Consider the following 15,490-nt stretch of genomic DNA (forward strand, 5'->3'; position numbering starts at 1 on the left):
GAAATTAATTGCCACAGCAATAATATTTTGTTCGAGATGACTTTGAACTTATTTAATATCAATGCCAGAGTTTATTTTTAATATCAGAGAAGGAATATTACAAAGAAGCGGAATAATAATTTGAATTTTAAATTCACTAGTTAAATTTAGATATCGATTAATATCGTAAACAAAACAACTGTACACTTTCAATAGAACCATTTACCATGAAACGATTTTAATGTCGTAGAGGATATAAATTTTTAAACATTTTTGCGATAATAAACTTTGGTTTTTGATATGAAACACTTTCGCTGCATTATACATGGTACAACTCTTATTACGGTAATAAACTATGGAGAGTAATACCAAAAAAGGACCTCCTTTAACAATTTCCACTTTTATTTATTATTCGTCTCTGATATTTTTAGGAAACTTTAACGATAAATATCTCTGCACCAAACCACAAACCATTACCACAAGTATGTTCGAAAACAATATTCCACTTTCTTGTAATTAATGATCAAAGTAAATTTCACCTCGACTTTTTCTCTTTAAAAATGAACCATTTTTTCGTATTTTTAATAATCTAAGAACCAATAATATTTACTTTTTTGTCGATACAGTAAAGACATTATTGACGATAAATAATAAGAAAAATGTTTAATCTAGAGATTATTACGAGAATATTAAATTTTGGAAGGATTATCGAAATATTAAAGAACGTGCAGTTAATCTTACACTTATGGAAAGAACTTCTTATACGAAAAAAAAAAAAAAAGAAAAGAACGAAAAGAAAGTACATGTTTGATTAAATTTTATGGAAGCTATTTATCGTAATACTTTAACGAGAAAAAAAACTGAATTAGAATTACAAATAGGCTTTATGAAGCTTTTTCGTAGGGATCAGAAATTTGATGTCACAAGTCACTTTATCACGAGCAAAAATAAGTTTTTGAATGTTGAAAATTTCATGAACCGAGGAACGATAACGTATATTCACGAAACTGAGATAAATAGATGTAGTATGCGTGTATATATGCAAAAAGCTCGTTGATTTGTCGTGCAAATGTTATAAATATGTATACGTCCTGCCAAATTGCAAAAAATCTATCGTGTTAGAGAAAAAGTTACGAAGAATGAAAAATAAAGTTCATAAGTATGATGAGATTATTATTCGATTTAATTATATTATTCAAAGTCAGTTAATAAGTATTTATTTGAAGAACTTTTATTTATTTTAAATATATGAAATATTTTCCTTTCTTCCTTTCTATATACCTTTTCCTATTTCTTCGAAAAGTAATATTTATAGAAAAACAATTTCTAATAAATACTTTTAATGATTTTTCAACTCCAATAAAACTATATTTATTGCAAGAACATGTAAAATTGAATTAGTTTAATTTATAAATCAAATAAATTTATTATTCGATGGATTATTATTATTTTCATGAAGAAAGAATTAAATGTTCCATGAAAGTGAAAGTCATTCTCGAAATGAAAAAAATTCCAATTCATGGTAGAATTGAGTGGCGATAAGTGTTCGTTTAGAACAAATAAAATTAAAAAAAATATTTGACATTTCGGTGTTGAAACGATATCATTATATTATACGACATATACGAAAGAAAGCATCGGTCAACAGTCAATTTTCATATCGCGTAAAATGCAATTCAATAATCTCTATCAGTTTGCTTAATACAAAACGACAAAAAAAACGACAAGACAAAGAATGGATATAAACAGTTGTATTCTATCTATTGTACCCAGATTTTTTTGTTTTCCTCATTTTTATTCGAGGTTATTAAAATGTTATTCTGCTCCTGGTTTCTTATGCTCTTTTAGTTCCTTTTTTATTTTCGCGATAAAAAGGATATGCGAGGAGAGAGATGAGAATGAAACAAAGAACGCGAAAAATCGTGTCGAATGTAATCCTTTGTGCGAATGTTTTTAACAATTTCCATGTTTTCACGGTTTTCTTTCCATGACGAATTTCTTTTATTAATTCATTTGCATCGTATGTCGAAATAAATCAAAGGTTGACTCGTTTCGCGAATGTCAAATTATTTCTATGCAAACGTGAATGATTTTCATTTTCATTTTGAATTGGTAAATTAATTTTTTCGATTTAATTAATCGATCGATAAATACTTGAACTTGTTAAACAAGTTGAATAAAATCATAGATATTCTTATTATTTTATATATTCAATTAATTTTAACATATTTAATAAATATAAAATTCTAACACGTATATTTATCCAATTATTTAAATCCATTATCGTTTCCTAATAATCCAATAATTAAACAAATAGATTAATTATTTCTCGATAAAATAATGAAACGTGTAGATTTTTGTAAATATCGAAATTTTAAAAAATTAAAGTAAATGAATAAAAATCAAAAAATCATTAATCAATCAAGATTTTGCTTTTACTTAAATAAAGCCATCAAGTGAAATTTTAATTGATCGTAACTTTCGATAGAAATGTTACTTGTCAGATAAAACTTTACTCGATTCGAGTTTCGGAATTTCGGATTATGCACACTGAATACCTGTTCTATCGAAACTTTCAAATTGATCTTTATCTATCCACGTTGGATAAAGCATGATTAATTACATTTGAGAAATACGAAGCATAATATTATTAGAATATTCTATAGATAATCCGGATGACATTTATTTTAAAAATATAAATTTTAATCATATTAATAATTTTTATCCAATATCAAATATCCGGTAATGATTTATCAACTATCTCTTTTTAAGACTTAGAGTTTCCTTACAATCACAATTTAATAATTTATTAATAATGGAAGAACGCGCGTTAATAAATTCCTCATTGAAAAATTATTGAAGAAAAATTGGATTTTTCGCAATCTGAATAATCGATTTTCATTGAATACAATTATTGTTAAGTCGAAACAATAAACACCAACCCATTCTTCCATTTTCTGCTCACGTAGTCGCTTGAGTTCCAAGTATTCTTTCTTTTCTTGCAATTTTGCGGCGGTTTCCGCTTCAAGCGCTTCCACCTCGGCGCGTTTCCGCGCGTTTCTCGCTTCCTCTGCGCTTAATCCTAATGGAATAGAAAGAAATTTATGCTAATGCGTCCATGAAAAATAAAAGTTTAAAAGCTTTCATACATTAATTTGTATTATACGCGATGAAAATGGAAATCATTTTAATTAATCAATTTTTAACTTGATCGAAATAAAAATTGAATCAACGAGAATACATGTAAAATGTTTATCATAATATTATTTAAAAATTTAGAAATCGATATCGATACTTTATAAAGTATGGTATAAAAACCATTATTTTTGCACATGGTTTTATCGCGACATATAACACAATCTCCATATTTTTTATTGGATTTCTCTCAACTCGAGACACCTATCACCTTCTCCTTGCATCAGGTGAACGAACGACTCTGTGCATAAAAAAAAGGGACACGACTCATCTAAAGACAGAGAAAAATTCTGCGAAATCCTCGTACAAGCTGTCTAGAAAAAAGTTACCACGATATATGTTACCCTTTTTACGAAGAATCGTCTCATCGACCAAAGGAGGTGATAAACGACGAATTTCACAGCGTCTAAGACCATTTCTTACCGTAGTTTCTCGGTGGGCCAATTTTCTCCAAACACTGATAAACCGTGGGAAACATGTCTGGGCAGTCATCCTCCTCTATGTCGATGATGAGCGGATGAATTTCAATCTCGTCGAAAAATTGCAAGGGTGTGTTTTCTTCGGTATTTCTCTTCCTAGGAAACGAAGTGATAACGATTTTTGTAAAAACTTTACGTCAATTCAATTTGGATACGAAAATGAAAATAAAAAATCGTGGAAAAATTACACGGACGAGCGGTTGGAATAATTTTTACATTCGAAACGAATAAACGACAGGGAAATTGTTGCGTGTTTTCCGATTTAATAATCAGCCTCTTGTCATCGGTTCTAACGCGATTTGATAATATTTTTCATTGCATCGTTATAAATTTCGTGATAAGTATGCTGTGCGTTGTTTAATCGATATTCGAAACACGTGCCACGATAAACGTCGCGTGAATAACGTTTCCACTCTGGATCGTTTGAAAACTTCATTGATTAGCTTATGTTGCATTATTATTTTTCTTTTTAAATTACAAATACTAAACATTGTATTCATAGATTTAATCATGTCATTCGTTCTAAAAAAGAATTTATATTCCCTTATTCTTTTAATATTCATAATATAAATTCAGAATCACTGAATAATTCGAATCGTTTCCTTTAAATTCTATGAAAAAAATCTTGTAAAGATTCTAAAAGTTCCAACAAATCATTCGATCACCGTCAACCTTAAATCAATCAAATTCCATCCGTCTAATTCTCAGAATTTTCAAAACATTCATTGCGATAAAACTTAGCCTTTTAATTAACTTCGTGATCTTATTGGCGAACTTAAACCGGATATAAAGGATAACGTGCATATCACCTGTACTCCTTCAAACGTCGTATCATGTGTTCCTCGGTGTAATGGGTGTTCTGTATGTTCTTCTCGGGTTGTTGAATGATCCTCTCCTTCAGGAAATCGTCGCTCGCCTCCAACGACACCACCAATTCGGGTAGAATCGTGGTAACCGGTTCCATTTCGGCCTCCTCCTCCATCTCCTCCTCGAGTTCGTCCGCGCGTTCACCGGTGAACAACATTTGCGCTTGTTCCAACGTCTTTGGGTAACCGTCTATGACGTAGCCTTGATTCTGACATTCTTTCGAGCGCAACTTCCTCTGGAACAATCTGTGACAATGTTTTAAGAATGTTAATATATTCGTGAATAAGGATTATCCCACGATGGATGACGCATCATGGATCTTTTCAAATTATATAAAAAAAAATTCATTATCATTTGTTAATAAACGCCACAATCGAAAATTTTGTTAAATTGCGACTCCACTTTTCAGTATAAAGAAGATTGAAAAAATTGAAATATTTATAAAATCAATATTTAAAATAATTTTATCATTCTTAAGTTTACCAATCAATTTTTTGTAAATTATGCTGTGTCTTTTACATATGGATAATTCTTATTGTATTTTTAATCTATTAAAGTTCAACGTTCATTGCGTTAACATTGCAAAACACTTCATTTACAATTTTTGTTCAGTCGATTTATTCATTATTTTCAATTGTTTTTAACTTTGTATTTATAAAAAAAAAATCCTATCATGCCTTTAATATTTTTTTTTCATTGCTATTTCTTTCATCATTTCCTTTATCTTTATATCCTACATTCTATAAATTTTAAAGAAATTAACGGATATATTATTTTCTCTTTTTCTCTCTCGTATAATATTCGTAATAATATTCTAAAGTAATTTTTAACAAGATTATCATTTCTACGTTTTTCATAATAACGTTTCATTTATATTATTTTATTCATTTTTCCTTTCGAAAAATCTCGTTCCCATCAGCAGCTTAAGTTTTTTTAGTCGCTATCGAAGCGACACTCTTTTTCAACGTCGTCCTTGCAACTGTCTGCGCATCGTTCAAACCTCATCAAACACAAGAAGAACACTTCGACATCGTTGCTCGATTTTCAGACCAGTTAAATCCAAATACGACAAATGGAGGGAAAAAGAAAGAAAGAAAAAAGAAAGAAAGAAAGAAAGAAAAGTGAAAGAGGAAAAGAAACGTCTCGTTGAAAAGCGATGCTCTTCTTTTTAACGTCGTTCTTGCTTCGACTGTTTGTGCGTCGTTCGAGCGAGCGCAAAAATTCGCGTTTCTACATTCCACGATTTTCTACCAATTAAACCCGTACCACTGAACTCAAAAAAGAGGGAAGTCTCGTTGAAAAGCATGACAAAGACTTGACAGCCTTCAGCTCCTGTTACACCGTTTCTCATTGTATCTCATTTTCACCGGTTGATTCAAGAAAGTTTCGTACATATTCATAATAAGCATCTCGAAAGGATTCGTGAATTAGATAAAGGAACCGTGAAATTAATAATTAATTACGCTTCTCTCATCTCTCGTTCGTTATTATCTTTCAATTTTTTTACAATTGACGATACAATTGAAGATTTTTTATTTAAGATTGTTATGATCTTGAAAATTTATTATTATTACACGTGTAGAATATAATCATTTAAGTTATAGGTTATTAAGATGCGTATTCATGTAATCGAAGATCGTTACAAGATATTGAGATGAGTATCACTGTATTCGAATTACATTTAATACAAAAAACTTGATATTCAATTTGTTATTTTATTGTTATTGGATTTTTCTTTCAAAGAGAGAGAGAGAGAGAAAGAGAGAGAATTTAATTTAATTTCAAACTTAAATTTATTGATTAACTCGATAGATTGAAAAATAAAGGAAAATTGAATAATTTTGCAAATTTTTTGAGAAGTTTGAAAATATTTATAAAATATATCGATTTTATTCGTAACTTTCATTATTCATTTCCTTTAAATCATGTCGTATAAAAATACGATATTTTAAAGAAGAAACATTTCCAATAGGACTGAAGTTGCATTGAAACACAGATGGACTATCACAAAGCACGTATGAATGCCACCGCATTTGCTTGAAAGCATCCAAAGGAACAACTTGTTGTATACGTCGCATATAACAACGCGATTATAACGCACATGTGCAACAATCATGCCCTATTTCCAAGAAATATCATTATACATGCCCTTGCGCGATACGTGAAGCATATTTGATATCCAGATCATTCGTAAAATGATCCTTATGTGCCTATTATTATACAATCAATTAAAGTATAATTAATCAGAATATATTTTATCAAATATATAACTAAATATTTTTCTTCCTTTTATAATTTTTATGAAAAAAACAACATTTTTAAAAATAACGTTCGTCTTCGATATGAAAAATTTTTTATTAAAAGATTGATATATTAAATTTCGGAGAGGACAGAGAAAAGAACTTCTCAATAAATTCCACAAGATACGTAATACGTTTAATAACGTAACACGAATCCTCCCGATATCGCATTATTCCGTCAAATTGCGACAGAGACATTAATAATATACGGCTGACATCGTGTATCATGTTGATACTACGACCTAATCCAATTTGACGCAAATATACGGGAACGCTTATCACCGATTTTAACCCCATAAAATTTTAACCCAATATATATTTTCAAAGGCCATTACATATCACGCGTTACGCACGTGTGTTCCTCCTCTGAAGAAACATGCAGCGCATAATATGCGCGTATAGGGGACATGAAATTGGGCCGAAAATGGGTCACGTGCTTTCCGCCATACGCTCGTTCCACGAGGCGCGTTATACACGTGAAAACACGCCTTTAGAGCCACGTAGAATAGGTCAATAGCGTGATCCCGTTAACGCTGATATCACGTACGGGATGTTCACGTTTCGGTATTATTCGATTTCGTGTGTCTCTCGTGAATTATCGTGCGAAATATGTGCAAGAGGAATATGTTTCGCTATTTTTCTTATTTTTTATTTTTATTATTATTTTTTCATGTAACGTATTTAATGCTTGTGGAATAATTTTTGGAGATTGAATTTTGATTTTTGACAATGAAAGTTGCATTGCTGCATCGTGGCTTATTAAATTTCTTTTTTACGAAGTGTAAACAAATTTTTAACAACAACCATTTGTTATTGTTGTTAAACTATTCTACTCCTTTGCCTGAGAAATTCCAATCCGGATAACAACGCAAATACCCTGCAGGTGTATCTTGTTGGTATACAAGAGTCAAAATTCTTCGGGAACGGAATTTCTCGATAGAGAAATACCGATAGTTGGAAGCATTCTTCAAAGCGGTGTCCGATCTATGACACGATTATCGCGGGCTTTGATCGACAAATCAAATTCGCGTGCGGACCAACGATTGCCGCAACAAAAGACAAAGGGCGATCGAAACGGTTAACTGAATGAACACGCGGTTTTCTGGACACACACATATATATATAGCTTAACATCCAATTCGTTTAGCATGCCATGTTATTTGCCATACGCACAATCGATATCGATAATGTGAATCACTTACGTACAACCGTAACTACACGATTGAAGTTCGAGCAAACATCTATACGCGACGTGAAATCACTTCAAACGTTTGTAAATATTTGGAGATAGAATTCCAAATTCGATATTCCTAACGAACAATAGGTTCGACCTATTATTATTGGACAAAGAGTTTAATGGTACGGGCAAAGTGGAAAGTGTGTCTGTGCCATTTGACGTTCTCTCTGTAACGGGGATGAAAAAAAAATTCCTCGTTTGATTGCGAAGAACGCGTAACACTGACCTGTTTACAAGATCATCGTCCAGATAACCATTGGCCCTCTGTCTATTTCGTTGTATTTCATCCAACAATTCCTGCTGCTCCTCGAGTTTCGCCGTTCTGTCCTCCAATAAATCCTCTTCTTCTTCGTCCATATCTTCCATTGCCTGCTCAACCTCGCCTTTTTCTTTCAAAGTCGTCTCTTCGTCGATCTCCCTCGTCTGCTCGAATATTAAATCATTTTTTCGAACTCGATTAAATTCACATTTTTATATCTCCGAGAGAATTCTGTTGCTTGCCGTTTTCTATATTCTCGATATTTTTTTTTTTTTTTTCTTTTGCATCATACTAACCAATTCCGCGATCGTATTCTCGATCAATGACTTAACGTGAATATAATGGATATCGTAATGATCGACGAGATATCGCGCCACTCTTGTCTTTCCAGATGCTGGAGGTCCAAGAACGATTATTCTTATTGGGTTCAAATTTCGCGTCGTTTTATATTCCTTCACTATGAGATTGATGTTGTCGGGAAATGGTGCGCCAAAGTGCCAAGATATCCTGTCTGTGATGTACACAGGATCGATGTTTAAATTTATCGTCATTACGTCGTATATTTGTTGCGTGATCTCCGGCAATAAGAAAGCTTCCTCCATTTCAATCTTTTTCACCTTGCCGGTGGTTAGCACTTTGCTGATGGCCTGTGAAACAAGTTCGTGAGTTCTTTCTATTATGCATTCTTTTTGCATGCACGCAATTCTTATTCTATTCTTTCGTTGAAAAAATATTGAATTTTTGATTAGATGGATGATTTCATTTGATTAATTATTTCTGAGATTGCTTGTTAAATTTTTTTTTCGGCAAAAAGAATAAATAATTGAAAATTTCAAATTTTTTAAATGGAAGAATAACGAAGAGTAAATCGATAATTGTCGATACAAATTAAATTATTGAACTAATTGATTCTTCAGAAATATTATAATTATTCTTGCAATGGAAATATATATATATTCAAAGCATATATTTACATTGAAAGAGAATGAAAAAAATATAAAAAGCGATAACAAAATAAATAAAAAGAGAACTATCAGAAGATCAAAAAGAAAATTTGTAGAAAGCAAGTTCGAATAATAGTAAAGCGTGAAAAATGTACATATAACAAAGACGTTTCTTTTGTAATACTTTGACAATAGCAGCTTGTGAGGTAGGTTCCTGTTCCACAGCCACGATATATTGCAGTTGAGGCCAATTTTGCAACACGTCCAGTATTACACTGTGTACAATACAAAAATATATCATGAATATCCATTTTTTATTGTATCATAAAATATGCATAGATAAACGTATATATAAATATTATAATTTTTTATCTTCTTTAAGAAAAAAAAACTTGTTGATCAATTCAAAAATCCATTATTGAAAAAGAAAATAATAGTAAAAGATAAAAATAATTGTTATAAAATCATATATAACTTTCAAAATCAGATTCTAAAAAACTACTTAATTACTAGCAAGGATATTCATCAAGATTACATTTCGGCTTGTTAAACTGGCTAAAATAAATTCAGTCAAGGTAATTTCGAAACAAGATACACACGTACAACACGAAGGCCGCTTTAATCGCGCGATTTGCCAAATCCTGGCCAAATCCTATGTCGAAAATCATTGAGTGCTTAACAGGAATTAGAATTATTGAAGCCATTAACGAAGCCATTTCGCGAGACCGCATTCGTACAAATCATTCCGCACTTCACTTGGTCATGTCACGGACGTGTAGCAACGGGATCCTATTGTTCCCCCTGCCGAAAATCGGGAGGAAGGGGGCGTTCAGCCACGCCATCTTGAACAAATGATGCAGGGGCCCCTCCTCGTCACCGTAAGTCACCCCGCAACAGATAACCAACGTTTTCAGTTTGTCCTTCAGTTTGATCTTCTTCTTCGTTATCACCACGTCCTTCTCGCATTGGATGTGGTTCTTGAAGTTCGGATGAGGTTTTCGTTTTCTATAGTCCTCCTCGGTGAATGGCAAATCCGGCTCGTCCGGATTCAACGGTTTCGTGTTTGCCCAGGTCATTATAGTTGATATCAGGATGAAGTATCGCACCTCCTCGCTACGCTTGAACGCCTTGGGCGATACTTGCTGCACATTTTCGAGTCTCTGAACGATGGCTGAAAACGAGGGGGATGAAACAAGGAGTTGAGAAGTATGACGACATTTCTCGTTCGACTTGAGAAATTTCGCCAAGTATATATACACTTGGAGGATGAGATCGAGTTCTCGTGGTAATGGAAGCTCGTTTCACCGTTTGTATTATATATCGAGAAATCGAGTAGAGATATTCTCTGGTAATGGTCGTAGAAAATGTTCAAAATTTATTTATTTTATTACGCAAGATCAAAATCTTACGTAACGAAAATATTATATTTAATTTGAAAGATTCGTGAAAATTTTAATTTCAAGTTTTAGAGAAAAAAAGAAGAGAAGAGAAAATAAATTATATTTAATATAGGAAAGCTAAAAAAAGATTATTATTACCCTTCATTTTCTTAAAAATACATAACGTATAAAAGCTTCTTCCACTATAGTAAAATTCAAATCATACGACTTAGAAACCTTGAACATTCCACGCTTTTCTACAAACCTCGATCTTTCAGAAACGTGCCTTCCAACATATATATCATATATATTCTGAATTCTCTATCGATAACGATTTATTCTGTACGTATTTAAACACGCGATTCCATTAAAAAGAACATTCCTGATATAATAACGAGGAGGAGAAATGAATTCAAGGATAAATGTCGATGGCGGAACAATCCCATTTCCGATTTTTAAAGCAACGTTCTTCAAGATCCGCTCATCATCTCCTCTTTGTTTTTAAAAGGAATTAGAACCCACGATCCACCTCCTCTTTCTTTCCAAGCGCGGATTAGTCTATGGAGAGGATCCTTTTTTCCCCTCTCGCGCAATTTCACACTTCCATTCACGCGGATAATTAATAATTCGAAGTTTATGGTTTCAAATCGGAATGAAAATTTTTTCGCGAAATAAAGATTCGTATTACGAAGACAGGGAGAAAATTTCGCAGTCTCGATACGATTAATCACGCAATGAAACGCTTTCTAGAAGTGCAACAATATTCTGAAAGAGATATCTGGTCGTGGATCAAAATATTCATTTCTCTAATTTTTAACGCGATTAAAATTATACGTCTTTGAAAATCTTTAAATTGGAATACAAAATGTTAAAATTATAAAAATCTATAGAATGAAATATTCAAAATGTATCCACTTAAATTCCATTTTAACAGGATAATATTTTTACATAGAATCTTCTAATCATTTTTAGCCAAATGAATTCTCTTTCTATAAACGATAATAAGATATATGCAAAGATATAGTCAATCGTTTCATTTTTCGCGGATCAGCTTCAAATATTTCGAATTTATAAATAATTTATATTTTATGAAATATAATTGTTCGCGAGCAAACAGCCGTTTCAGAATACCATAGCGGATCGACTAACATTTCAACGCCCATTGGGCCTCCTTTATCTGGCTTTGATCTTGCGTGATATCGTATATCACGATGCCGCACTTCATTAGCTCCTCCAGAAGAGCATTCTGATTCCTCGTGTCCCTTATAACCATTAATACGTCCTCGGGAATTGGATGCTGTAGGGAGAGAAAAGATGAAATTCAATGTAATGAAGGCGAATTGAATTGTGCTCGAGGGGTCGGTTCACGTTCTTTCAAGGGTTGTAATGGGGTTGAAAGGAAAACTTCATAAACAACCAACCGAAGAGAAAGAAAGAAAAATGTGTCTGGCAGGGGTGCGCAGCATCGAATTCTCACGAACGATGAGAGGAAAAAAAAGAAGAGAGGAAGGAAAGTAAGAGGAAAATGGCAAAAATTGATAGTTTAAACGTCGTTTCATGGGTTCACAACGAGAGATAGGTTATCGACTCGAGAGATAAACGATAGATAAGATTCTTTGCCGACGACGACGACGCGTAGAGAAATAAATTTATCGAGAAATCCCTTAAGGAAAACGATGGACGGTAATGATGAGTCGTGAGAAAAACGTAGCTAAGCGTTAATCACGCGTTAAAAGAAAATCGCGAGTTTACCTCTGGGTCCATCGTTGTTCCAATCACTTCATACTTTCTTGGCACCTTTTTAAATTTCAGTTTTTTCTCATCTGTTATTGTCATTTCCTCTTCCTCTTCCTCTTCATCGAATCCTCTTCTTCTTTCCTCTTCGTCTTCCTCTTCCTCTTCCTCTTCTTCTTCCAGTTCCTCTTGAGGATTAACGTACAAACGGTCCGATAAAAGCTGAAGAAGGAGATTTTAATTGTTATGTATTGATCGCGTTGGAAAAAAGTGTGTCGATGTACAGAGAAAACATAGCATGAATATTTTACATGAAAAAATACATAGAAGATATATATAAAATAATAATTTTTTTTCTCTCTTTTATTTTCTTTTTCCTATTTGAATATTTGTTAAGTCTACATAGTCGTGGTATATTGAAAAAGAAACAACATTACGCAAAATCTACATGATTTAAATAGAAAATATCGGAGAAATATCTTTTATCTAGAGAACATAAATGTGCGTATCTCTCTTTTTACAAAGGTAAAGTTTCACAAGAACACAAGTTTTGAGCGGCTGGCGACGAGCTATTTGCCACGCGCCATCTGTTTCCGCCATATTTCCATAAAATGCGTAATACTCACTAAACTAAACAACGACATTTGCTTCTATATTATATTTCGTTCAAATTTGCATTTACAACTAGCATATATAATAATATCCTAAAAGCATACAAAATGTCAATATTTTAACGTCAATACAATTTCGCAACATCGATCTATCAATCCTCTCGAACAATCGAACCTTTTACCATGAATCCTTACATTACGATTTCAATTCGTTCTTTTCAGAAATAATCTTCTTTTTCATGTTCGAGTCGAGTTCGATGCCGTCTTGTATATCATCGATATCATCGATATTTCGATGGAGAAACTTTTATCGAATAACTTTATCACGCCGATAGAAAGACGATGTATTGCGTAGTATTCGATCGAAACAAAACAACCATTTTTCCCCGAAATGAAATTTCCTTTCCGGGCAGGCTATCCGATACGATTAAATTTGAATCGATCAAAGGGCCGTTTTAATTAACATCGTTCACTTTTAGGGACGACATTCCATCGTACCATCGTGGCCATGGCATTTTTGGAAATTCGATTTATAGCTGTGTCGATACGACTTGTTGGCCAGCCGCCAGTCGAACGTTACAGAATCGAATTATATCACAGGGGGGTAAATTGAGGTTGTGTAATAGTATGGAATAATGGTGGATCGATCGTTTCCTTTAAAAAGGGGCGAATAATTTATTCTATGAAGCGTAATTCGCATTGGAATTGAATTATGCAGGCGAGTACACGGGCGCAATTAAGTAGGCTCGGTGTGAAACTTAGGTCGGAACTTAGGCTTCCTGCCTCGCGATAAATTAATTGAATGGGAATGTATCTTTTTGTTGCTTCCTTATATCATTAAAAGTAATTATAGTGCATTTGATGGGATCTACATGCATATGGGATAATTGATTGGTTTATTTTCAGCGGGGATGCGTAGGGCGATCTTGTTTAGATCGTGGAATCGTAATTTAATGCGGCTAATAGCTTCATTAAGGATATTGCGGTTGTATCGGTGACTTTTATATCCTCTATGGAGGATACAAACGAGGATGTAATTGAGACTATTTTCTTGTAATGAACTTTCCTCCAAACAGCTACTTTCTTCTCTCTGGTTATCTACCGTGGAACATATTTAAAAGTTTGAAAACAGGTCTATAGTCGCTTTTTCTCTTCTCTCTCTTTCCCCTTTGTCGACCGTAAAGTTATAATTATGCATGCTTTAAAAATTCAAATAACGAGTATCTTATTTTTTTTTTTTTTTGTTCCAAATTTTTCGTGTCGCTAAGAATGATAAACGTAGAAAGGAAATATATTTATAAAAGAGTCCATCGAAAATTTTATTCGTATTGAATCCTTGAATACATTTCATCCGTAAAATATTTATGCAACATATTTATTACATATTCTAGCAAATTCATTGAAATAAATTTGTAGAAAATAAAATAATATTGTTCGTTTCAATTTTCATTTCTCAATTATTATTGAACGTTATATTGTCGATAATATAATATATATTGAAAATTCATCAGCATTTACAGTTTCTCCACAAGTCACGTATACATGGTTCTATGAATAATGAATCTAATGTGTGTTGATCATTTGATCTAATTATTATATATCATGGTTAAAATATTTCCATGATCTTCTTTCCCGTAGAATTTAAATCTAACATTACAGAATACAAATTATTTTATGACTTCTATTTAAATTCTAATTTTATTGTATTGTTAAAGGATCACTTTGTACAATGCAAATATATGTAAACTCTATGATCAACCCTTGTTGTTCGTAAAAATTTAATAAATATAGATTAATAATACGATAGATAAATATAGATAAATATAGATTAATACATATGAAATTTGATTTCGTTTCAAATTAATCCTCGAATTTACGCTTTAAATCCTTACATATCAAACTCCAAGTGTACAATCTTTGATTCTCTTGCGATATATAACTCTTGCAATTGCTTGATGAAATATTTACACACCACTTTTGGCAAAATATTAAAGGGAAACTGTAATCCGACGTTTAGTTGGAAGCGCAATTTAGTCTAAAATGCATATCACATCCTTGTTCAAAGTTACAATTTAATTACACGACATCTCCTCCAGTTACACGTGCCTTTCCAATAATTGGCGATGAAAGTAAATTCGAATCTACTCTTTGAATCTATCGATCAACGTGACCGCGAATTTAATAATTCGCCTGTGATAACATTCTGTAATTTGCACTCAACAATGTTGCACTCGGTTGTTAAAAAAAGATTCAACCCGAAGGATGCTTAAAGAGGATGTGCTGGAACTAATTTGAAATCGATACCATGGGATGTGCATACGAAGTATGCATTGGAAAGGAAAGTCCGAGACCTTAATCCCCGCCTTTCTGCCTTTCTCTCATGTTCGAACTATTCTTTGTTCTTCGAATTTTTTTAACTTCAATTATTATGATATCTTGTGCATATTTTTTCCTTTTCCTTTTTTTTTTTTTTTTTGGTAATTTTAAGATAAGTTTTTTATTTAAT

General features: G+C 32.5%; 1 protein-coding gene across 2 annotated transcripts in view; it reads left to right on the forward strand.

Annotated features, from left to right (window-relative positions):
• Nucleotides 1–15,490, forward strand: part of LOC102677096 (synaptotagmin-10-like) — a 51,722-nt gene that overhangs the window by 17,270 nt on the left and 18,962 nt on the right. The window lies entirely within an intron of this gene.

Source organism: Apis dorsata, unplaced genomic scaffold, assembly GCF_000469605.1.
Source record: "Apis dorsata unplaced genomic scaffold, Apis dorsata 1.3 scaffold_133, whole genome shotgun sequence".
Taxonomy (NCBI): Eukaryota; Metazoa; Arthropoda; class Insecta; order Hymenoptera; family Apidae; genus Apis; species Apis dorsata.